The sequence below is a fragment of the Syngnathus leptorhynchus genome, chromosome 2 (genome assembly GCF_054491065.1).
Source record: "Syngnathus leptorhynchus isolate UIUO chromosome 2, UIUO_Slep, whole genome shotgun sequence".
Lineage (NCBI taxonomy): Eukaryota > Metazoa > Chordata > Actinopteri > Syngnathiformes > Syngnathidae > Syngnathus > Syngnathus leptorhynchus.
In genome coordinates, this window is record NC_141196.1 from 8,216,874 (window position 1) to 8,242,334 (window position 25,461).

Consider the following 25,461-nt stretch of genomic DNA (forward strand, 5'->3'; position numbering starts at 1 on the left):
CCCCACCGGGCTCGCCTGTCACCACTAATGCACCTTTTTTCCCCACAGTAAGGCTATCTCGCGGCTTTGCGGGATTTCTCGGAAAGGCCGAGTTCACCTTTCCTCGGATCCAGATGACAGGACGTGATAGGACGCGGAAAAACATCGATCGCTGGCACACATCTTAAATGTCCATCGGCTGACGATTGTGTTTGCAAATCAACAGGTTAGCGGCTCAAGGCGCACCTTTTTTTCGACAATTTTTTACAAATCGCTACAAATCACTGCTCATTTTCTCGTTTGGGTTTATCACAAGGGCCGACAAAGGACTTTTGACTCAGTGAACAGCAACCATTTAAAGTCACGGCGGTGTCATCCTGACAAATTTGATGCACCCCCTCTCACTCACTCACTCACTCACTCACTCACTCACTCACTCACTCACTCACTCACTCACTCACTCACTCACTCACTCACTCACTCACGTGCTCCAATTAATTTACATATGCGCACCCCCCAGGAGGACACACCACAGTTCTGGAATGCCTATTTCAGGACCCAGTTTTTCAATAAAGTAACCTTGACAAATGAGTCAACATTTTAATCTTTTTGAGTTGATGTTTTTGATATCAAAGTCAACAATAGCTATATGTTTTTTATTCTCTTTAAAATAAAGCAAATAAAAACTTTGAAAGTTCTGATCACCTTGGTGAGTGGTAACATGATGTCCAGAGGTCAGTGGCAGTCAAAGGGTCAACAGCAGAAGGTCATGATTGATGGATTTTTGGATGAAACTAGCGAGCTAATATTACCAGTCGTCCCTCACAGAAAGCGGAGAGCGAATTCCTTTCCTTGTGAAGTTATCACATAAAAAAAGGGGCAAACAGCTTGGTTAATGAGTTCAAGTGGTCACAAGCTTTAAATTGACCCATCGGGAGGAGAAACAGGCAACGAAATGAAGTATTAGCAATTCGCTGCAGGTTGTATCGAATGAATGATCGACATAAATACAATGTCTTCCCTTGTCTATGCATCAACATGTATAAGAATTAATAACACTAAAAGAACAAATGAAATACTTCTTCCTCACCTGTCTGGAAAAATTCTAATGTCCTCATGAGGCTAAAGTACTGTAAAGCATCTACTGTCCTTTAGGGGGCGCATCCCACCCTCAACACGCTGATGTCCTCTGGCTTAAAATACCGAAAAACATGTTGCAATGTGTCAAAATTCAATGGAGAACCAAAATATTGACATCCATGTGTGTTCATCTGAAGCCGGTGGGCAGTCTTTAAAGCTCATGGGCTACATTTGATTGTCTAAAAACGTTTAAATAAGATCAATTTAATGAGCTATATAAACACAAAACAAGTAAATAATGCAATTATGCAATAATGCTTACTATTCTATACTAAAACCATTTTTTTTTAACTCATGCAAAAATGATTCTTGCTCGTTCTTGTTTTACGATCCTATACTCATATATTATATTCTTTAACGTGGTTGACTTGTGATGTAGTTTAATTTGGATTTTATACCCAGAAGTAATTGATACAAATATTAAAGGATTCAAGAAAACACACACACACAAACACACACACACTTGTAGAGCACGTTAAAAAGTTCCGAGACTCGCTGTGCAAGGTTCTACTGTGAATGTGATGCCTTTGTTATGGTCCTAACAGGATGCACCCCTATGGCTATGTTTTACCCTATAGCATGTGAAAGCCAAAGCATATGCAGTATACTCATTTGAAGCCCGGCAGGTTTGCTTTAAGGCCTGCGAGCTGCCGCTTGTATTGGATTTCACAGAGAGGCGCTCTCTTCTGCGTCGCTGTTGTTCGGACACGCTCGGCTGAGACGAAGAGAGGCTCTCTAAAGTGTCAGCTCAAGGATGTGGGAATTACAGGTCGCCTTTCGCGCACCCAAACTTATGCCTCTCACGTTTCAGCCCACAATATGGGTGGATATTACGCCAGCCCCCCCCCCCTTCTGATAGAAAATCAAAACAAAATCAAACGAAATGCTTTCAGTTCTTTCAAAATGACATATTTTTGACAGCCAGTGGCTGGCGTAGAAAGCTAATATAGCAAAACATCCAAACGGAAGGTGTACTCAGAAGGTTCATCAAACACCGACTCCCGCTGAGAAGCCAATCCAAATGGGGCATATTTCAAAACTAACCAAACAATCAACATATTTCCTTATTGATCCTTGATGTCAAACAACCCAACTATATGGATAGCAACAAAATAAATGCCCTTTGTTTCTGACAATAAACCTCTGTTCAGTCATTTTTCGACGGCCAAAAGTACTTGGACGCTATGAGACTTCATTTGTTCTCACCGTCAATCCGTCAGCGTATTGTTATTTTAATTCTCTCCTGAGCCCACTCCACTTTCTACAATGTGATGCGATATCAATATGAGAGAGGACAATAAGACTCTCTTTGGGCAAATCATTCAAAAAGATGCTGGCTTTTGTCATATAGGAAACAAACGCTTGATGAATCCCCGGAGGTTGCGTTTATTAACTCCATCACGTGTCTATAGGTGCGCAGCAGCTGCCGAGGCCCCGAGGACGGGAAGGGGGGGAAGCGCCCCCCTAACCCACCAACCGCCCCCCCCCCCCTCTCCCACACAAGCCCGAAGGCCAGCCTGTTGTCATGGACTAAATCAATGCTTGCCCATCAAGACGACGTGTCCACACATTGATATTCCCCCTCCTCGCTCACTTTTTATTATTTTAATTAATCAGGATGGCTGCACCTGTCTGTCAGTTTATGCCGCTCGCCATTCCTTGTGCATGGGAAAAAAAAGTAATTAAAGTGGCTGGCAAAGCATCCTGGGTGTTTTTTTTTTTTTTTTTTGGTTTGGGGCAGAGAGAAGATCAATTGGATACAGATGCCAGAGCTTTCATTAAAAATCCTCTCGCAAGCACCCCGAGCCGTCTTTTGCGCTCAGCCAGGTGAAACCAGGGTTAATGAAGCAAGCGGGCTGTGTTATGTGTAATTGTGAGCGGGAATAAAACATGGCTCCAGGACCAAGTCCAAAATATCAGCTGTCTCACTGATAAATGATCAAGGCTTATTATGGCTTGTTGGAAATGTCATGACTGGTGTCATTATATCATTGTGTCATGTTTACTTTTCAATTAAATCTTGGTGATGAGAAAATTCCTGGGCTCATACTTGGGAATGGGCTCAAATGAGCTTCAATTGAAAGTAGATATGTTCAACAGATTGCTGATAGTAAATGTTTTTTTTTTTTTTGAGGGGGTGGGGGGGGGGCTTATGCCATTTAATGTGGGCGGTGCATAGCATTAGCACAATTTGATGATCATTTTGAGAATTCTCTGAAAATTAGCTTCGGACAGTAGTTTGTTGGATCAACACTTGTCTATTATTTCAGGAAGCACGAAAATTCTAGGACCCTCCCCTAAAATTGAACAGGAAGTTTGAAATTTTGGTTCAAAGCAGAAATTTGGGAAGGGTGAAATTAATCTTGGTGAAAACAAAAAAAAAATTTCTGGGTTTCCTCATGTCTTGAGTACCTGTTTTTATTTTAGACACAATTTGATGATCATTTTGAGATTTTTTTTAAATTGCCCCTGGCACCAGTTTCACTGATTGGCACTAAATTGAGTGTGCATGTCTATTGTCATAACTGGCATGAAGAAGTTTCAAAGACTTATGATCAAACGTGAACAGAAGTCTTTCATTTGAGTTCAAATACAATCCCTGTACGTATATGTCTACATGTAGATTTCCAGCTCCCTTCAATGGCCTTGGGGAGGGGGGGTGGGGGCTTTGCTCCCTCCCTCCCTCCCACCTGCGATGGTTCTTGTTCCAGCGTTGATATCATTGCCTGTGACTTGATTGCGCTCATACATCGGTCACCCGGCGCAATCACATCCGAAGTCATATCTGGGCTGGGCTTTATGGCTCCGTCTTTCAATAAAGCTTCAGCTGGTAAGCACCGCAGAGGCGGAGAAAGGGCCGTTGTCGTACGCACCATCAGCGCCTTGTGGGGCCGACTTAGTGTCAATAAGCGCCGGAGTGGCGACGGCAAGCGGGAAAGGACAATCAGGGAGTCTGCGGGGATGCATAACACAGCGTCGGTGGCTAAGGGAGTCTCCGCACCCTAAGTGGGGACGAGGGTCTCCCACAGCAGTGTGGATAATGACCTGCATTATGAAGCATCAGACCACTTTATGAGGATCCCTGAGAGGGCGGCGGCGGCAAGTCAAAAAACCAGACGTGACGCCATGTAACCTACTAAAGCTTTCCATTTGGATCCTTCCCTCATTCCTCCCTCTTCACTTGTCATTTTCTGTGAAACTGGAGCAAAGTGCTTTAAAAGGATGAGACGGGAATATTCGGCGGTGGCGGAGCTAAATGCGATTATTGTCGGAAAAATGCACAAAAAGTGATATTTTATTACAGCTCCGAGGCTTTCAAAAATGACCGGAAAAGGCAGGAAAATGGAGGCCGGGCGTGTTTTAACAGCGTGTAATCGCTTTAACCCTGATGTGCGCTGTCCTTTTCACGCCGATAAGATGCGTTTCTGACCCCTGATTGGATTAAGTCAAACTTCATTTTGGTGAAGAGGAAAAACCACTTTGTTGCGATTACCGCTGAATTTCCAAGATGGATGAACATAATAAATGTCTTTTTTTCTCCCCCTTCATGTCGCGCTCAGACGATGGCAAATCATTATTTGATCCCCTGCTGGATTTGTATGTTTGTTCACTTAAAAATAAATGAACAGCCTCTAATTGCCATGTTTTTTGTTTTTTTTTGTATTGATTATGGATTGGCTCCTGTTTCCTCCCACATTACTAAAACTTGCACAGTAGGCCGACTGACCCCTCCAAATTGCCCGTAAGTGTGAATGATTGTTCTGAGTGAAAATGTTTTACAATGTTGTGCATTTAATTGACTAAAACAAGTATTTGATCCTCAGCCAAAACTCTCATCGTTACGTTTTGAGGTAGGAGGCCTTCATTGTGTTGAAAAGTCTGCAATGCCATTGCTGTGGCCAAATGCAGACAAGTATGAGACTAACAGAGTTTGACAGCTACTGCTAAAAGGAGACTTTTAAATATTAAATATGGAGTTTGTTGGTTCCCGGTACTGTTAAAGCAGGGGTGTCAAACTAATTTTTGTCACGGGCCGCATTATAGTTTCCCTCAAAGGGCCATTATGACTGTCAACGTTAGTATAGGCTACACAACAAACTGATGAATAACGAGTTTTGAAATCAGAGACGAGTAAAAATTGTTCAAATATTTGAAAAAGATGAATGGTAATAAAAATTGCCATGCAATGTCTGTTTTTTTTATTTTTTAAAGTGAAGACAATTTGTAATTTTAGAAATGACACAAAGTCGATGCAAAATGTGTCTTTGCTGGCCACATAAAATGATATAGTGGGCTGTATCGGGGACCCGGGCCATAGCTTTAACACCCATGCGTTAAAGTGAAGTTCCTTTGTGCTTGACTGAAAAGCTGCTTTCCTCAGCATGAAATGAGTCATTCCAAAAATGAGTCACGGATAAGGATTCTAGCACGACAATGATCCAAAACATGCGGTCAGGATGCAAAAGGATTGTCTCCGAAAGAAGCATCGGGTTAAAGGTCACACAGTGGTTTAGTCTGTCCCCACACCTCAACCCAATAGAGAAGCGGCAGAGGGAGCTGAAGTTTTTGTGTTTCCAGGCAAAAGGAGTTTTTGTAAACATGGAGTGGTTTGCCTCAGGATCAAATACTTCCTTCACTTAATTGAATGTGAAACATTTTAGCACATAAAATTTTATATAGTGCGTTTTTTTTTTTGTCTTTTTAACTGATTCTGTCCATTATGGTAATCAATAAAGAAGCATAAATATAGAGGCTGTTCGTTTCTTTTTAAGTGAACTTACAAATTCAGCAGGGGATCAAATAATTATTTCCCCCATTGTATATAAGCACGGGCCTCTTGATCCCCAAACGCATAACAGCGTGGCAGCATTATGAGCTCAAATTGTTTAGGATGAGCGTAAATTGCATTGACCATAAGTGAGCCGCATTTCCTCAGCTCATTTCGCTTCCAATTAAAAAAAGTCGAGCAGAGAAAACCTCCCGTGACCGTAAATCCCCCTTTCCGGACCGACTCTTACGACTTCATTTTGTTGTGCAACGTTATTGTAACGAGCGGCCAAAGAGCCCCCTGTTGTCTTTTAACTATTTTACTCACAATTAATAAAAAACAATCCAGCGTTAGAAGAGGGTGCTTGTAATATGTTTTCCAGGAACTATATGCATCACCGGAGCACATGTAAAAGGGAATTGGTATTTATTATGGAGGGGAAAAAGCACATGATAAAAAAATTGGAATGACACCTGTCAGCAGCAAACGGGGGGGGATTTTTTTTTTTGTGTGTGCGAAATATGCAAGTTGAACAACAGTCTTCTGTCTTCATGTTTTCGTGCCTTATCACCCAGATCGAGTCACGCGTCACAGAAGTTAAGTACAAAGGAGCATTCACGCCGGTACGCTGACAAACGTCAACGTTTGATGCAAAGTGCTCCATCATACATATCAAGCTGTTCTCGTGAGAATTTCTTCCGTGGGGAAAGTTAACCAGTGATGCGGAAAACGCAAATTTCCCCTCCAGCATTTCAAAACCGTTAGAGAGGTAAAGTAGTGTTTGGTTACATTTTTTTCTTTCAAGTGTTGGTTTAAAAAAAAAAAAAGGTCAAATGTAGGTAGGTTTTTTAGGCTCAACTTCCAGTGGGTGGGATTAATAAAAAAATAAAAATAAAACTCTAGGAGAGGCCAGTATGGAATAATATTATACAATATTAGTTTCTATTTGAATTTTTGTCAAGCGAAAATAGAATCAGTTGAAACGTAGTATTTATGTTGCAATATCCTGAATTGAAAAGTCAAGCTATTAAATATGAGTTCATATTTATTTTCTCTCTACAGTGTCCCACTTGACTCCTTTGTTAATTCCCTAAAATGAGGATAACGTTTAGATGTTCCACTTTCTAGAAAGAAAAGATGATAACCTGCTGTATAGCATTAAAATCATGATTTACATTTTTAGAATAATGCAGTTTTTCACCGTATTTGTCCGAATTGTTTCGTACGTCAGAAGAAGACAAAGCATCAACTTCACTTCACGGTAGATTACGAAAAGGTTGTCGCTAATAGATGCCAATGTTCTGGGAAGCTACCCAATTTTACATCAATTCAGTCTGCTTGCCATTTTCTTTCTCTCCCTCCCCTAAATAGCCACGCAATCATTCACTGAGTATTATGACTCACTTAATGACAAAGTGAATAGTCTTTGACACCGACACGTCACAGCGTGTAATCCAATTGGGACGTGAAGCTCACTCCTCCTTTCACACCCGCAACCGTCGGACAAATCTCCATCCTAGCTTTCCCTTTTTTTTTTTTTTTGTTGCGGCGCTCTAATCGGTAACATTATCCCCAATGAATGGAGGGCTGGAGAGATGGATGGATGGCGCTGGCGGCTATAGGGCCCGCGAGCAGCTGAGCTCTGACGGGTGACTACGGCCCAGCGGGGTGAGACGGCCGCATCATTAAGCGTAATTACCTCCAGCTAATCCACTTCCACGCCGTGCAAAATAAACAGCCAGGCCCATTAGAGGAGCTGACTGTCAGGCTGCAAGTGGCCTGTGGCTCCTTTGGCACTGATCCCCAGCCACATGGGAATAAAAGAAGAGGGATGGGGGGGGGGTGGGGAGGTGGCTATATTGTGTGGAGGTGCCGGCTACATGCTGGCAGAGCTGGTGTTTTTGTTTTGCCGCTTAACCCCACCGCCATCAACCCCCCCCATGTAACCCAGATGGTGTTCATTGTGACCACCACCATTTGCGCTTTGCCTGCAGGCACGCCGCCTTTACCCGTATCACGGTGTCACGACACCCACCAAACTCGTTACACGCTGCACTTTTGGGAGGCTCTGATTTATTTGCCCAATCTTTTATTAGTCAACCTACACCACACTATTTTTCCTCAGAAGAGGGGAAAACATTCAATGAGGGCAATGAAATGACGGTTCAGCACGCCTGTTAAATGCGAAAAAAAAATGGTGAGAATCGGGAAGTATCAAAGTGTAAATCATTTTTGTCTGTATAAAGTGCAAAGAGACGTCATCTTAACTTGATACGTGACAGACAAGAATCTTCACTTATATTTATCTGTCCAAAGGGAAGATGTGTGTGTATTCAGGCTATGGGCAAAATTGGATCAATTTCATTTTCTTCTCATGACTTAATTTCACTTTGTGAAGTGATTAAATCTGTGTTGGCCCTACATTTGTAAAAAAAAAGGTGTAAAGTCTGATCTGCACTTGAGAAAATAAATGCCACCCCCAATTCCTATTTGTGGTATTCCAACTGTGGTTTGGGTGAACATGAAGGCTTTTAGGGGGGGGTTAAAAAGCCACAAACACAAGCTGCACTACATTCCCAATTGAGTAACTTCTTCGTCATGATAATCAATGATTTGAAGTTTTATATGGTAGGAAGCGGAACTTCACTGAAGGTGAGGCAAGGCGACCTTGGCTTTTGAAAATCAAATCTACTTCAAACTAATTCCGTCGAGGTCAGTTTCTTGTTGGGAATTAAAGTTGCGAGTTGAAAGTCATAACGGGATCAGACAATTTCCTAAGTCCAAAAAATTCAAACTGCGCTTTTGCCTCTCTCTCACCCCCACAAAAATTTCGCCCAGTTGTAAAATCCGCAATTAGAAGCGCATGAGCACGAGCGTTTACCGACAACATCTGCTGGCTAGCTGTAGAAAAACAAGCGAGGCCCAAAGTGAGCCGTAAATCACGTGGTCAGACAGCCAAACGGCCAACGTCCAGTTCACTTGATCCTTCCGCCGACAGGTGTCTTTGACCCCCGATCCCCTCCGCCCGGAATAACACCTGCTCCTGGAAACTTCCGAGATCCTGTATCCCCCCCTCCCACCCCCCGCCTCGCCTGGCGACCCAGTCGAGCCGCCCCAAAGCCAAAGAACAAGCGGGAAGAAGCATTAACCGGCCGCTCGCCCGGCTAGCCGCTAATGGATGGGAGCCATTTCATCAGCAATCTGACATTTAATGAATATATATTTTATCTGCCCGTGCCGGTTATCGGAACGTCCTGCCTGTTCCGAGAAATGGTCGCCGTGGGACTCTTTGGAGTTTCCCCCTCTCTGACTGGCACCTGCACGCCAATCGGCACTCCCGCCTTCAGCCCTCGGCCCCTCTCTCCAATATGGTACGCCGATTAATAATTCATGGGCGGTTATTAGGGCCGGTTCAATAGGAGATGTGCTGATGGAGGGTCGGGGCTTGGGCGAGTGCGCCCCGCAGGGATGCTGCATGTTGTTGTGTCAGCCCCCCATCTGCCAGAATGCAATAAGGCAAACAATGGAGGCCTTGATTTCCACCAGCAGGCCCATAATCTTTAAATGGCTATTAGCTGAAGAGTGCAACCAGTCAATAACCGACAAAATCCTTTTAAAAGCTTCTCTCGCTCGCTCACTCTCTTTCACTTCTTCTCTCTTTTTTCCCCCCCTACCGCGGTTCTTCCCGGCCTGATTCTGATCAGACCGGAACGCAGACGGAGCTGCTTTTTACGATCGGGAATAGAGTAGACAAAAATGGCACTCCTAGTTCACAATGTTTCCAGTAAAAGTAAAAAGTAAATAGTCCTTGATAATAATTACATATAAAGTGAAACAAACTAACGAGTCTCTATTGAGTAAATTCTGATTCGTATTTTTCTTTTTTTTTTTTTTTTTTTTAATCGGAGCGTGAACTTCAAAAATGTGAAATACAACCACGCGTGCGCACATACTACCCAACAATATTATATCATAGTAAAACATTATGATAATAATACAATCTGTCTCTCTAAAAGATGAGGCACATTCAAAGTGGAGGTTGAACTATGGATTATTTTAGGAGGACAAAGATAACAGCGCTTGACATTTCTTCCTTCTTTTTCATGGGTCAACATAACTTGAGGTGGGTGGGGTAGCCAGAAAAGTTTACTCAAGTAAGTACTGTTGATTTAGAATAATATCACTCAAGTAAAAATAGAATAGAGTCCTCCAAAACTTAGGATGCAGTGGAAAAAAAGCGTAAAAGCTACCTGGTGGGTAACTTCTGATTTGTTTCACTTTGTTGGCAGTTTTAAACATTCACAATAGGTCGGGAAGACACGAGGTCACGCGTCAACAGTGCAGTTTTGACTAGCCGCCGTGACCCTTGTGTTGAACCATCACATGATCATCCAGTCAGGTCAAAGGGCAACGCTCATGGAGGATGCAGCGAGGGAAGGAAGTGCAGAGTGATGTCATGTCATTAAAGCATTAGCGTACGATGTTTCAGTATTTTTTAAACTCACATGTGTAATATTTACATTTGTTTGAGGACTCTAAAGTGGGGAAATTGTGCAAAAAGAAAAAGAACTTGAGAAGTGTGCAAATACTTTTTCACGGCACGAAAGAGTGGCTATTTTTTCCTGGTAGTCATAATAATAATGATAATTTTTTGATATTTCAAAGGCAGTATAAGATTGTTAAAGTGCAAACAAGGGAGATTGGCTAAAATTGACAACCATTCATTTTTGTTGACTTGCCGTTTCCTGTGTAGAAAGCGGCCCTTTAGGGATTATATCAAAACAAAAGATTTCATTTCCATTTTTATGCACTCCACAGGAAAGCCAACCTTTTAAGTGGACACAGGAAAGCCCTGAAATGCTGTCACAAGCTTCTCACTTCCTCCGTCTCCTCCTCATCTTCTTCTTCTTCTTTTTCCCCCTCACTCGCTAACGTGCTCCCCTTTTCCTTCTTCATCTTCCACTCGTGATTGTTCTCCGTCTCTTACGCCTCCTCCTCCTCCGCACGCAAGCAGCAAAGAGCAATCCGTCTTCATTGTGGAGACACATGTACTGTTTTGACACTGAAGCCTCAGACGGAGCGGAGGGGAGGAAGGAAAGCAGAAAGCTCCTGACAGCCACGCTACGCCAAAAAACATCAACAAACATTACCGGAAGCGCATCCATCACCAACAACGTCAACCACTACGAATTTGCATGGCAGTTTCAAGTCCAAATTTGAGGACAATAAAGCCTTAAACAACCTTGTAATATTACAAAACAAGCCATTTTAGGAAAATTGGGTGGGAATTTCACAAGTGAGAACAACAAGACTAAAGATAATTGAACGATAATCTTGAATTAAAAGAAGAAAAAAATCTTGTTTCTACAAATTGATTATTTTTGGAGTTATATTTATAAATTTGGTGATCTTTAATTGTGTAATTTTATGAGAAAACAATACACATTTTTTCTGAACTTCACAAGAATAAGGTTAGAATTTTACAAGACCGCATTAAAAAAAAGCTTGAAAATTTAGTACAATACAAGTTTACGAGGACAAAGACACAATTTTAGGAAAGTAGTCATTTCACGAGCGGTGGGGCTAGAATTTTGTTTAAACTCTGAGAATGAATGAATGAATTATGTTATGACAATAAAATGCAATTTTGTGAGAACAAAGTTTTATGTTTGAGTAAACTTGTACTTTCATTTCAATTTTGCATAAATGAAATCAAAATCTTTTAGAATAGTCATAATTGTCCGACGATAAAGTAAGAATTTTATGAAACTGGTCATATTGTTAAGAATAAAATCATAATTTTACAATGAAGTTATAATTCTATAAGAAAAACTTTGATCATGAATAAAGTTGTGATTACAAGATTAAAGTACTAATTTAATGAAATAATTCATATATTTAGGTGCATAAAGTCATAGTTCTATGCAAATAAAAGTTTATTTTGCAACAATAAGAATATAAATTTGAGATAGTTCTGTGAGATTAAATTGTACAATTTTGCGAGAATATAAAATTGGAAGTCAGAGTTTTAACACGTTTAATTTGTAATGTAAAAAAAAAAGGTGATTTACAAAAATAAAGTTGCAATTTTGTGACTTTTAATTTTAATACAATTCTTTTCCCAAAATAAAATAAAATAATAATAATAAGTAAATAAATATGTCATTTACAAAACTTGCAATCAATAATACTGTTCGACATGCTTGTCCATATTCCCGCTACGAACTCACAAAGTCAATCGTAGCAGGTTTGACCTGATTTAAGTTGACCGGTGCTCATCCGTCCACATTGGCATGCAGTCTATTTGCAAAGTACATGATCGTATTTTTCAAGTCGTACGATCCATCGCGAGCCGACAGTGGCGGCATTAAGTGCATCATGGAGCTTCGCTAATGCAGTTGAAGAGCAGATGAATCTCATTTGAGAACGTCTGCGCTGCATTAGCCGCAGTGCTCATCACGACAAGCATGCTGACCGGCAAGTTTACCAAAAAGGACAAGAAAAATAAAACCAGGTGAACTTTCACTGTTATTCTGTCATTGTACTCATTCCAAATTTCTCAATTTGCCATGAAAAAAAAAAAAATAATCCAAACTGTTCATCTCAGTCAGGAAATATATTAGTTCTCCAAATTCCTGCATTTTCTCGTCATTCCACGGGACAGCATTTCCAAATAAACGTAGATATTTTACAGAACTTATTAACTTATAACACATTTCTTGTTCAAACCATTCCAACTTGAAACTATTCAACCGGTGAAACAGAACTATTTGAAATATCTACAAAATTCTCAAATTGGGAGAAAAGAAAACCCAAATGGAAGATTTTACATCTTCCCCGCCTTCTTCTATTCCGATTGAAACCATTCCAACTTCAAGTTGCACATTGTACATTTCAACAGTTCAATTAATTACAAAGCATTTCACTTCAGCGTCAGCTCTTCAGACATCACACACAATTGCTAGAGAAATTGCATTCTCTACTTGACATATTGACTTTTTTCTCTCTCTCTCTCTTTGGTTTCACATTCAGCCATCAGAGTGACACTTTGACAGAGAGCCACGTCGTTGTTATTACCCTCACGGCGACTGTCCCTGCCGTAACATCCACTTTAATTGAAGTGTCATCTTCTTCTGGCCAAAGTGAATGGCGTCAAATCCACTTTGACAGATGTTACAAATGACGCCGGTGCCACACAAAATTCCGACAAGGGCCAAATTGTTTCTCATTAGTCTTACCCTATCAGGGGTCGTTTTGCTGTACCGTATATCTTGCATCCAGTAAGTATCCCATTGTGAAAACGTGGAAATTATTATCATTGGAATTATCGTTAAAGAATTTTAAAATGTTGGTGAATCAAGATGGCATTAGTGCTTTCCTATCATAGCATATATCCTATCAGGAAACATTTCCATTGTTATAGGTTTGGGTGCTGCTATTTTGGTTAGCAACGGCATTTCAACGGAACTATTTTATGACACTTACTACTTGTTTTTCTTTCCCGGTGTAAAATGGGGAGGTTAGTACGACTAGCATTGTAATGTACATATAATTTATAAATTTACACACACACACACACACACACACACACACACACACACACACACACACACACACACACACACACGAGTGTGTGTCATATTTATCCCTACACAACTCTACGCACACCCACACACACGCACACGAGTGTGTGTGATATTTATCCCTACTCAACTCTACACACAGTGATATTTATCCCGACACAACTCCACACACACACACACACACACATACAAACACACACACACACACAGTGGCCATGTGCCATCTCCGCACGGCAATAAGAGTGTGATTTACTATGAAAATGATGGCGCGTGAGCATGTTTGGAGCCTAATGTTGTTTTTAAACTTATCACATCAATCACGTCAATTCATGAGGAAGAGGAAGGGGGGGGGGGTGTCCCTGCCTCCTTCCCTCCCCCCATGAGAATGAGCTCATCCTTCCACAGCAGACGCGCCGGCCTGGCGCTGGCGCTGGCTTCCCGTCTCGATGCGAGACAACAACAACAACGCTGCTCTTCCTCTTGACGAGCCTCCGAGGTACGCTTGATGTCAACACCGACGCCTCCTCGCCAGCATCCTCTCGCATCTGCCACGCCAAATCGATGCTTTTGATGGGCTTGTTCTTCCACATCAAATTCAGACAAACGTGGCTGTCACCTCATGTGTTGGAACATGATTTTTCTACTTAGAAGACACAGTCTCCATTTTTTTAAACGAATGAGCAGTTATGTATTACATTAGCATCCAATAAAAAAGCCATCTGGGACAGTGACTGAACTGATATGATGAAATGATTTGGGGATTCATCCGAGTATCAAGCATTCAAAGGGACAATACAAAGAAAGCGTCATATTGTTTTTATCAAGATTAGAAACAGGGATCAGGCAGTTGAAGATACATTTTCATCGGGGGGGGGGGGGGACACGACACTTCTGAACAAACGTATGACAAAAATGGCATTTTATATATAGACAAAATATGCACTGGCCCGCAAATAGCAATAATTTGCATGTAATTTTGGCTCATTTAAATGCAAGTGGAAAATTGAAGATTTGTTTTTGTAGACCTTAGAATTTTTTTAAGAAAACAAGGTTGGCTCCTACCCCCATGAATAACCCCGTGCCAAAAAATTCAAGTCGGTCAATCCAGTACTAGTGATTCACTTTAGCAGAGAAAACTTGTTCATGATTTTCCCTCTCATTTTTTTTCTTGGGGGGGCCAGGGGTAGGGCATTACTAAAAAGTGTTCAACAGCCTAAAACAGCAAATTTGATTGAATCAGCCTCTCCCAAATCAAGCTTTCCGAGTTCACTCTCACCCAGCGTGAGTTGCGCGGCGCAAAGAGGAAAAAGTTGATGAGCTCATGCCATGAGCACTTAAGCGGCTCAGGTAGGAATTCGCCTCATTCGTCAACATCAGACACAAGCACGGATCCATTAAGATGTGAAGACAAGTCCCCACTTAAGTGTTGCTTCCCCTTGCCAGAATATTACAAGAAGCCCATTTGTTTTCTCTCTGACACGTGATTGACTTTCATGTAAACGGGGAAAGGGATACCCGAATGATTCATAGCTTTGCTACAATGTTGAGTTAAAGAGGATTTTTATCTTCCTGCTGGAAGTCAAACAAGACGTCAACAAATAAGGACTTTGGTTCCAAATTTTGGCACAAGCGCATCATCGATTATGAAAGGACCCAACTGAGTTCAACAAAAAATCTAATTGGGTTTCGTGGGTTAGCTTCTGTGTGTAATTTATTTTTTTTTAAGCAAATATTCTATTTAAATATATTTGTTGCAGTTGTTATTATTCGAAATAATTGAAGTCCATCCATTTTCCCGAGCATCCCAGCTGTCTCAGGGCGGGAGGTGGCGAACATTTTAAACCCATCGCAATCCATTTATTTCAAAGTCATTCGTGTTTTACCTGAACTTTCGTTCATTGAAGGCATTCATATTTTGGATGAACGTAGCGCATTTTTGCTTGGTGAACATTTTTGTCAACGTCAACTTGTCGCCGTCAAAAAGCAGAACATGGAAATCCCCTTTTCCGATATTTTCCCACTTCTCGTATCCTCGCTCACTATCGACCATTAAAGTTGATCACTTTATCATTCTTAATAGCTTGCCCTCCCCCCCAACATTTTCATGTACTGGGACTTTCCTCCCCCTCTTCCTGTAATTCATCATCCTTTATAAAGACTAATAGGTTGCTCATGACGCCGGGGAGTATCCGCCTCCCAATTTTTCTCCGCAAAACTCAGCAAATTCTTGTGAGAGCCTCTTCAGGGGGGAGAAAAGTGCTGCATCAAACCCCATTAGTCTGCGTTATTTGCTCTTATGATACATATGGCGGCTCGGTGGCGCACTGGTTAGCACATCCGCCTCACAGTTAGGAGGGTGCGGGTTCGATTCCTCCTCCGGCCCTCCCTGCGTGGAGTTTGCATGTTCTCCCCATGCCCGCGTGGGTTTTCTCCAGGCACTCCAGTTTCCTACCACATCCCAGAATCATGCTCGGTAGGAAAATTGAGCATTCCAACTTGCTCGTAGGTGTGTCTGTGTGTGCCCTGCGACTGATTGGCAACCAGTTCAGAGTGTCACCCGCCTACTGCCCTCAATGACTGCTGGGATAGGCTCCAGCTCGCCCGCGACCCCCGTGGGGACAAGCGGTATTGAAGATTGATGGATGTTTCAGTCATAAGACAAAAAAAAAAAAGCTCTAGTTAACTTACGTCATCAACGTTAAAACTAGGGTTAGGGTTTCAAACTAGGGTTTCAACATAGGGTCAGGGTTTCAAACTAGGGTTAGGGTTTAAAATTAGGGTTTCAAACTAGGGTTAGGATTTCAAACTAGGCTTAGGATTTCAAAGTAGGGTTTCAAAATAGGGTGAGGGTTTCAAACTAGGGTTAGGGTTTCAAACTAGGGTTAGGGATTCAAACTAGGGTTTATAACTAAGGTTAGGGTTTCAAACTAGTGTTTAAAACGAGGGTTAGGGTTTCAAACTAAGATTTCAAACTAGGGTTTTCTAACTAGGGTTTCAGACTAGGGTTTCAAACTAGGGTTTCAAGCTAGGGTTTCAAGCTAGGGTTAGGGTTTTAAACTAGGAAGTATTCTACCTAACAAATGAATGCAAATACAAGTGTTTAAACACTGTTGTTTGCCTCAAAATAAAAAATGGCACAGTCCTCTCATTGTTTATGTCAAGAAGTAGCCACTGGTTAACACACAACTGTTGTTACCTTTATCAAAAGTAACTTACATTAAGAAATAAGAAACTGAAAAGTAAAAAAAAATAAGTTCATGAAAGAAACATTTAGTTCTGAATACTACTCAAGTCTACTTTTATGCAAACACGAAAGGCGAAAAGATATACGCAGATAAATGACGCTAAAGCTAACATGACTTCTCTTCAAAGTCCTGAGTGTAAAAACACCTTTGAAAAAAAATTATAGGCACAGCGTAATAAATATGGCTTAACAGGGGAGAGAAGAAAAAAGGCCTGAAGCAGGGTTGTATTTCCTCAAGTCTTTAATACAACAGCGATTACAAGTGAGGAATTATTAGGTGAATTAAAATGGCCATGCTAACGTCATTTAGACGTGGGAAGAAGATCCTCAAGTGCTCTCTCCTCTCACTAAACGCTTAATAGGATTTACTAGCAAGCATAATAACGCTTGATTAACCGGCCGCCGTCTTTTGGTTTTGGTTAGCGCCTAGAAATAATACTGTATTATTATTATCACGATTATGAAAGTGAGAAATGTTTTCATTTTCACACGGAATAAAGTAGCACATTTAGTTTTTGCACCAAGTATATTGCGATTAAGTAAGTTACAACAGCAGTATTTGTGTGCGTCCATATTTATGTTTCTTGGAGTTTTGACTGGTTCCACCCAGGTCTGCTACAATTCTTGCCATCAAAATTCTCCATAATTGTGAATTCCTATTGTGAAACTATCACCCATGTGACTTTGGGGCAATGCTGCAAATACTAATGTGTTGAAACTGTACTGTAGTGACAAATGATTTTAGTTTTCATCTCTCTGTAGTTTTGTGGCAGTCGTGTGAATGATTCACCACAGCAAAAAAAAACAAAAAAAACAGAGCAGCCTCATCCCCAGGGAACCTTCCTCCCTATCTGTTGCAGGGGCCTCCGTGGTAACGTTATACACTCATCATATTGGCTGCATTGATGTTAGGCCAAATGTCCCCTAAGAACAGTTATGTTAGGCTGGGGGGCAGCCAGGCGTGAAAGTGACCAATCATCTGCTTTGAAATGTTAGAGACCCCAGGAAGGGACAGCGAGGCGTTTAATAACCTACCGACTCAATTAATTTGATTGTGTGATGGCAATATTTTTTTTTATATTATGCTAATAAACTCAGGAAGAGAAGTGAATGCGTCAAGCAAACACCGAATGTGGAATGCAACGTCACTCATACTAAACATAAGGTGATCCTAATCATTTAATTAATTTAATTTAATGAACTGTATCCTTTTTAAAGTGTACTCTACTCACAGCATGTGTTTGGTCTCTGTGGTTCAACAGGCTGCTGTTTTGGTTAGCAAAAGAGTTCAAATGGGCTCACCAATTAACTCTTTGAGATAATTTAGCCGTTAGGCTTTCTGATGGAAAAAAAAAAATGAGGCGTGTGCTGGAGGTAGGCGTTTATTTGCCTTAAGTGTAATTTTATCTAATACATGTCGAATTGTTATTGAGTTAGTCGAGCCAGGTCAGTTAAAGGACACATTCAAGAAAATCATTAGACGTGAATAGATTAAGGGGGAGCGTTAATGGCCAACTATTTCCTCATTGACGTGCTGGCTCTATCTTTAGAATGAAGCTTGTGAATGACCCCGTCCACACGCCCTTCACCCAGCGCAGGCGTGCGACATATGTGGGTGGGGGGTGTCTCCAAAGACCCCTGCATAGCAAGATGGGAGCGCGGTAACCCGATCGAGCACCCCTCACCCTAAACTTAAAATACCAGCACAGATCAATAAGTGCAGCATGTTGTTTGATGTTCCATGGGAGGAGAACGTACAATGTTCCCGGGCAGCCAGCCGCACACATCAATGCCATCATTGCAGCGACAAATAATATCACTACGCATAAATCGGCAACAATTTGTTTTAGAGAATCTAATCCAGAATTTTTTGAAAATACCTATATAAAAGTATTTATTTATGCTTTGATTGAATCTAAATTAGATGAATTCTTTCAATCTCATTGAAATGAATAATTATTGATATAATCGTGAAACTTTTAATTTTGTTGATTTCCTTACTGAAATTTGTATTCTTTTTCAAAATGTGTTTTTACCTAAAATTATTAAATTCAACTAAATGTGTGTATAGAGCAAGCAAAGCAGAGCCTTTTTTTGCAGGGTGTGGTGTTGGACGTGTGCTTTTAAGGGGTGTGGCCTAGCAAAATGGCTAAATGTCTCTCCTTGCCCAAATGCCAGGACAGTACAGTACTTTAATTCATCTGTGCTTCTTTTTTAGTTTTTTTTTTTTTTTCACTTGAGCAACAACATATCTCAAGTTTGTTCAAAAGGGAATAAAAAAACAACAACAACCAGGTAGTAGCGGATAACTTGTAAATAAAAAGTTTTAAGATGGAACACCAGCAAATCAAGGTACCACTGTGTGTATAAATTATGAGGTTTGTTACTTGCCATCTCTTAATACTCACACTCCCTAATAAAATGAATTCTATATTAACGCCTCCCAAATGAGAAAAATGCAAATAATTTAATAAGCGTCCTGTCTGCCTTGTTTTAATAAAACAATAAGGGAGTAACACAATTAGTCATTTTGCTGGCTTGTTTTTAAATAAATCAAAATAAAACTTTGTTTTTTTCTGTCCCGGTGTAATTAAAAGCTGGCCGGCAGCCCCGCGGCCGTGCTTCTGCTCGGCAAAGATGAAAAACAGATCCTGCCTCATCAGCAGCCAGAAGCCAGCCGGAGAAAGCCAAGCACCTGAGTGGAATAATGCATTGTGGGGAAACAGCTTTCCACTATTTTAAAAGAAGAGCGGGAGGCACGTGGATGGCATGTCTCCCTCCATCGGACTCGACGCAAGTTGGCAATCTCGGTGATGAATTGAGGAATTCTCATGTCATGTTGGGTGTGTTGACTTAAGGGGGGGGAGGGGGGCGAGTCAGGGGAGATGCCTGGAGGCAGTGGGGGTCAAGTTTAGCTACTTTTGGGGCAGATGGTGTTAAGAGTTCAGTCTGTCACTCGGGAAGAAAAGACAACGAAGAGGAGAAAGACACTTTACGCCTTTTATTGACCTGTGTGTGTCTCAGTATTGACCTGACTTAGCCCCCAAATCATTCCCACAACCTCCTCCAAAGGCAGACACTTAAGGTCAGCAAAAGACTCCTTAAATAGCACTTATTCACCTCTCACTTTAATATTGATGAACATAAGATCAAATCATTGATCTTTTTAAATTGAGATTAAGTTTAATATTGATGAACATGAGCTCAAATCAGAGATTTTCTTCTAATTGAGATGAAGGTGGCTTATAGTTTTTTCATTTTTTTTTAAAGAGCTACTGGGTTTTAAAAAAATGCCATTGGCTGGATGGATGGACAGGGATGGACGAGCGAACGGAAAGACAGACAGATAGACAGCTCTGCTGTGGAGTGACAGCCCAATTTGCATTTCCACGGTTCATCAAAGTAAAAGAAAAAAAGGAGCATGTTTGACATTCATTTGATTGTTCGCTTCTCATCTAAAGACATGATTATTGTCCTGTTGGTGAAAATGCTTGGATTAATTATCCAAGGCATGGCTGTTTATGACAGGAAGGGAAGGGTGGAGAAATAAAACAACTTCCTGTCAGGGCGGATGGCCCTTCACAGTCATTTTAGACAAGTGACAACAGAGCGGGAAATAATTCCATACCTCGTGGACTGATTCACCGAGACGTGATTATCCTGACACAATATGCATTTTCATTGAAAAGGTTTTTTGTCAGTGAATGAGTCAAACTTAACCTGAAGAGAATGTCATGTTTAAGTGCAGAAAGTGAGGAGTTTTTTTTTTTCTGCCTTGAAAAACATGTTGGCTGGAACTCACCTTAGATTCGGGTTACCATACTCCATACGGATGCTTGGCCGCACAACCCCCACGGACGTCCACCAGCAAACCGCATCTCGTTGCCCTTGAGGGAGACACGAGAGACATCAGAACCAAGTGCAGAGCGTCTGCGCCATTGTTTAAATAATACAGAGGTGGTGCTAAAGTTCAACAAGAATGCACCATTTGGATTTCCATTACAACTGGAGTCAAAACATAAAACGTCTGCAGATGTATGGAAAGTCACAATTTGATTTGACATGTAGACAGGTATCATATAGTTTTATATTTATATGGGGGGGGGGAGAACAAAAAGAGCATATCTGAATGTATTTTTTCAAGGTAAAGGATGCCTGTGATAATGAAGCTAATAATGTCAAAAGGATCCAAACAATGTGAGATGTGTCTCTTATGTATTTGTGATGCGAGCAGGTCACCCAGCTGGGTGTCATCTTATTGAAAAATATGGCCCAGTTACGGTTTTGAAGCACCGGAATTTACCTCCGTAATGAAGCGAGGGGGGAAATGCATTACGTGGCGCTCTTATTGCACAACGATCCATGCAGGACTCATTATGCGCGGCGTCTCTCTCTGCAGGTGACACTAAATTGTCTTGGCCGGCAACAATTACGCGCGGCCCAATGACAACATTAGCCGACGGAAGCCTGTAGGGGTCAAATATCAATCTCCGAAACTCGGTGTGCCGGGTAAACATGGGTAGATATCGAAAGGGATACGGCCAGGTGGGCGCGCCATTGTGTGTAACTGGGGCTTAATGGTGGAAGGCAAAAGCGACCAGTATGGCCAGCCGGAGCCTCTTTTATCTCCACTCAGCACAGCATGAACAGTGTCTTTTATGTGTTCGCACAATAACTGCTATGACTGAGCCTTTTCTCATGGATTATAATCTGACACCTTTAAATGGAGGATGAATGGATGAATTATAATATGCACATACAATGGTCTGTGGCTAAAGTTTTGACTGATGTCCAACAGTAATTTCATCATCATTGTGCAACAAAAAGCACATTTTGAATTTCCTCCAAATTTTATGATTTTTTCCCCATTGTTTTTATTTTATTTTTTTTAAAATCACAGAATTTTGTAGTGGTTAAAACCTCATCAAATTGAAATTTCACTTTGTTTTTTCCCCCCTGATGATTAAAAATTCAGCTTCAGTTTTTTTAATGACTGTTTTTATATAAAGAGCATTTTTTTTTACATTTTAATAAACTCACAATTTTCAAGTTCTTGTTTTAATGACCTCCCTGGTGAAACGGAGTTAATTATTTCTTATTTTTCTGCTTATATTTTTTTATTTTAAATCATCATTTCATGTTTATTATTTGTATATTTGTAATCTCAATGAGACATTTTTATTTCTTAATATGTTTCAGTCATTTCCTGTGTTATCTACCAACACACACGTTACACTGGCAGCAGTCCTTTTGACGGGAAACGGTACGCGTTACACAAACTAATGCAAGTCAAAAGCTGTTAAACTTCGATCAGAATGTAGATCGATATACAAATAGCGAAAATCATTCTTCTTCCACCAACCAGGAAGTGGCCTGTCTCCAAAGCGTCCAACTTCCAGCCAGGTATGAAAACATGCAAAGTGGCCCACGGGTGTTGGTTGTTTCATGAATCTTTTGGATTGGAGGCAGTTGAAAGGCTCGCCAGCGAGGCTTGAAGAATATGAATGATGGCACTTAGTGAGAAACGAGCGTCCACAGACCATTACGCACCGTCCGTCACGCTCCAGATCGCCCAGATTAGCGCATGTCATAAAGTCAAACGCGCCGCGCCGTCCTCCCTGCGGCCCCTATCTGCTCCCCGGCTGCAGGAGATGCTGCCGGCGGCCGGACCGACCGGGGCCTCCGCCGTCCCCCATGGGGGCGCTTCCTCCCGACTCTTTTGTTTTCGCCTTCTTATCGGGATTGTTCACAAAAGCCAATCTGCAGCGGATCGCCAAGGTGTCGCTGCAGACTAAACGGATGTCTGTACGTGTCGTAAACATGTCATAACAATCCGGTAATAGTGGCAATATGTGGCAGTTTGCAAAAGCATGTATCTCCACATTCTGAGATGGGGGGGAGTATTATTCTTTTTGTTTTTTGTCCATATATATTAAAAAAAACGTTTAATTGTGTTTTTTCGTAAAAACGTTTTTTTTTCACTAACTTGCATTTTAATATTTCATTAACTCCAGATTAAGTGCATTTGAGAGTAAATTGAGACGAGATTATTATATGTATACTTTTGGTGACATTTTACTTTGAAAGTGTGTTTTGAGATTATTCTGAAGTCAAATATGTGCTTTGGCTCACGAAAGATTAGGCAACAGCGCATTAGTCCCGCGAAGGCTCAACGTGGGCGTGCCCGGACAGTGTGGCGACAAAACGCTTTCAGGGGAAGTGGGAGACGCTATCCAGACGCCCTTCAAAGTTCATTCCATGAGTCAGTGCGTCGATCAGCGATCACGAGCGAGAAAAGTGTGGTTGTGTATGGCAAGTTCTCAAGATGTGATCCTCAGGCTTCAGACAATGGCGGATGGGAATGCATCAATATAAGCAAGAGGCGCTCGGCGTGCACAGACACGTTCACCACAAACTCACAATCTCGCCAATGGTTTTCACCAGTCGGCCATTCTACCATGACGGCAGTACCTCCAAATGAAATACCAGCAAAACACACAAAAATGGATGCTGTACTTGTTTTTGGTTTACTTATTTTATTGCTGCTGACGTATAACAATGAAATATGTTTTTGTTGTTTTCCGAGAAGAGAAAAGTTTTGAAAATGCTAAGAGATAGTTTTGTTTTTAAATTTGGCATTTTTTATGCTTCTGTATTTGTTTTTACTAAAGTAAATCACAAAATTGGGGCATGAATAATTTTGTATTGTTTTGTGGACAAAAAGGAGATACGATGAGATACGAAGCATGCATTGTGTTCGTGATATTTATTGAATGTAAATAAAATGACTTAGATTTATTGGATTCATTCTATTGTGTTTCTGTTATTTTGTTTTAAAGACTTCTCAACTTTTAGTGATGAAACTGATAAAGTTGGAATAAAAACTTGACCTCCATGTTTTGGTTTTGTGTTGCTGTTTTGACAGCTAAGAATACACTCGCAAATTGTACTAAATCAAGTTATTACACTCGAAGGCTATTGCAAAAAAAAATAAAAATAAATGAGGCGCTGCTATATTGATTGGCACCTCTTTCATCCAATAAAATCCAATCCAGATATATGTATTTTACTTTTTGTTCTTTTACGTTTTGGCAGTATTTATATTTACATATTTGGAAATACCCATGCATTTGTGTCACACCTGTTTTGCTCTAAACATTAAAAGCACCAACAGACTACTTTTAATCTGCCACATAAATGTACTTTTTTTTTTTTTTTAAGTGCCCTATCCTGTTTCTGGCCCATCAGCGGTGGGGACTTTGATGCCTTTACCTCCTGTCGGTAGCCATCGAACATCCTAATCCTGATCCTGGCACTTTTACGGAGGGACCATCCAACCTATAAGAAAAGAAAGGTTACAGTAGCTCAGCCTGCGGCAGATCTCATTTCACACCAACAACAACAAGCCCTGACTGGCAACTTTATCTACTTAGCTTTTTTTTTGTAAATGGAGGGTTGCGTGACGGGGCAGCTGACAGAGTGGAGAGGCCTGGCAGGTCCGTTTGTCGTGTTTTGTGTTAGTCGCCCACGCCACTCACATCTCGTCACCGGCAAACGGATTGACCTCGCTTTGTAACCCGAGAGCCAGACAGCAAAAGAGTGAGTGAGCGCTGCATTGGAATTTGGAAAAACTTTCATCTCGCCAGTCAAAACCTTTCAAACGGCTCCACGTCTTTGTCACGTCGCACTTCACGGCCCAGAAACGTAAACACGGAATGGAAAAGAAAATAAAGGAAGCCGGGACGACTTAATTAGAAGACGAGCGTGGACGTCCATCACACTCAAGTGCAGTCTAGACAATTATGGGGGAGTATATCATGAATGGGACTGAAGAATACTTGAATGATGTACTTTATTCACTTTAAACCAATTGTCATTGGTTCTTGTGAAGGGGGAAAAAAGGAAGGAAAAAAATGAACTTTTTACATTTCAAGGACATTAAACATGATTGTTTAAATCTATTTTTTGCGTACAGTTTTATACTTTTTCGTTCTGCCTTTTGTTTATTTGGCTGCAATTCCACTGTCAAACACTAGATGGTGGCACATTATTTTATATATATATATATATATATATATTATCAGAATAAGAATCAGCTTTATTGGCCAAGTTTGTGCATGCCAAACAAGGAATTTGAGTCCAGTTGATCTCAGCCACTGACGTGCTAACCAGTGCGCCGTATGTGATATGTTTTCTTTGCCAAAGCTTTTTGACCACATTGACATGAAGAGTTGGATGCAGCGGAAGCACATTTCATCTGCTGTTGATAAGTGTGACATTTGTGAGCAGACGAGAGTGGAAGTGGATTCTATCAACGTGTTTAATAACGGCAGCAGAAATGAAAAGATCCTGAAGGAACCTTCGCCTCCTCAATGGCTATCTGGAGGAAGAAACAAGATTGCAATGTCATTTATGGCGGGCCCGCAGGCTCGCGGGGAAAGAGAAGCTCTCTGAAGCTAACAAGTAGGAAATAAAGGAATTTCTCCTCTTAATCGTTGGCGGCTTGAGGCGGAAAGAACTGGAAAGTCCAAGTCGGACGGCGTGGTCACTCTTTGGATAACTTCATCAGTCGCGGCCGACGCAATCAGACGTTGCCCTCTGGGAGGCAGCGCGGGCGCGGAGAAACGTTCATTTTGGCGAGGAGTGCCTCCCTTTTGTAATTAAGAGAACCCGAACCAACGTTAGCCCGGGAGTGGAACGTCTGGAAACAAATAAAAGCCTAATGAAGAAATGATTGCTCTCATCGA

The 25,461-nt window shown here is 41.2% G+C and overlaps 1 protein-coding gene across 1 annotated transcript in view; it reads right to left on the reverse strand.

Moving 5' to 3' along the window:
* Positions 1–21,188, reverse strand: part of adad1 (adenosine deaminase domain containing 1 (testis-specific)) — a 31,898-nt gene extending 10,710 nt beyond the window's left edge. Inside the window, exons 1-2 of the mRNA XM_085905881.1 lie at positions 21,018–21,188; positions 20,517–20,601 (exon numbers count right to left, since the gene is read on the reverse strand). The gene's annotated coding sequence lies outside the window, so the exon portion shown is untranslated. The remainder of the gene's footprint in view (positions 1–20,516; positions 20,602–21,017) is intronic.
* Between the last annotated feature and the right edge of the window lie 4,273 nt (positions 21,189–25,461).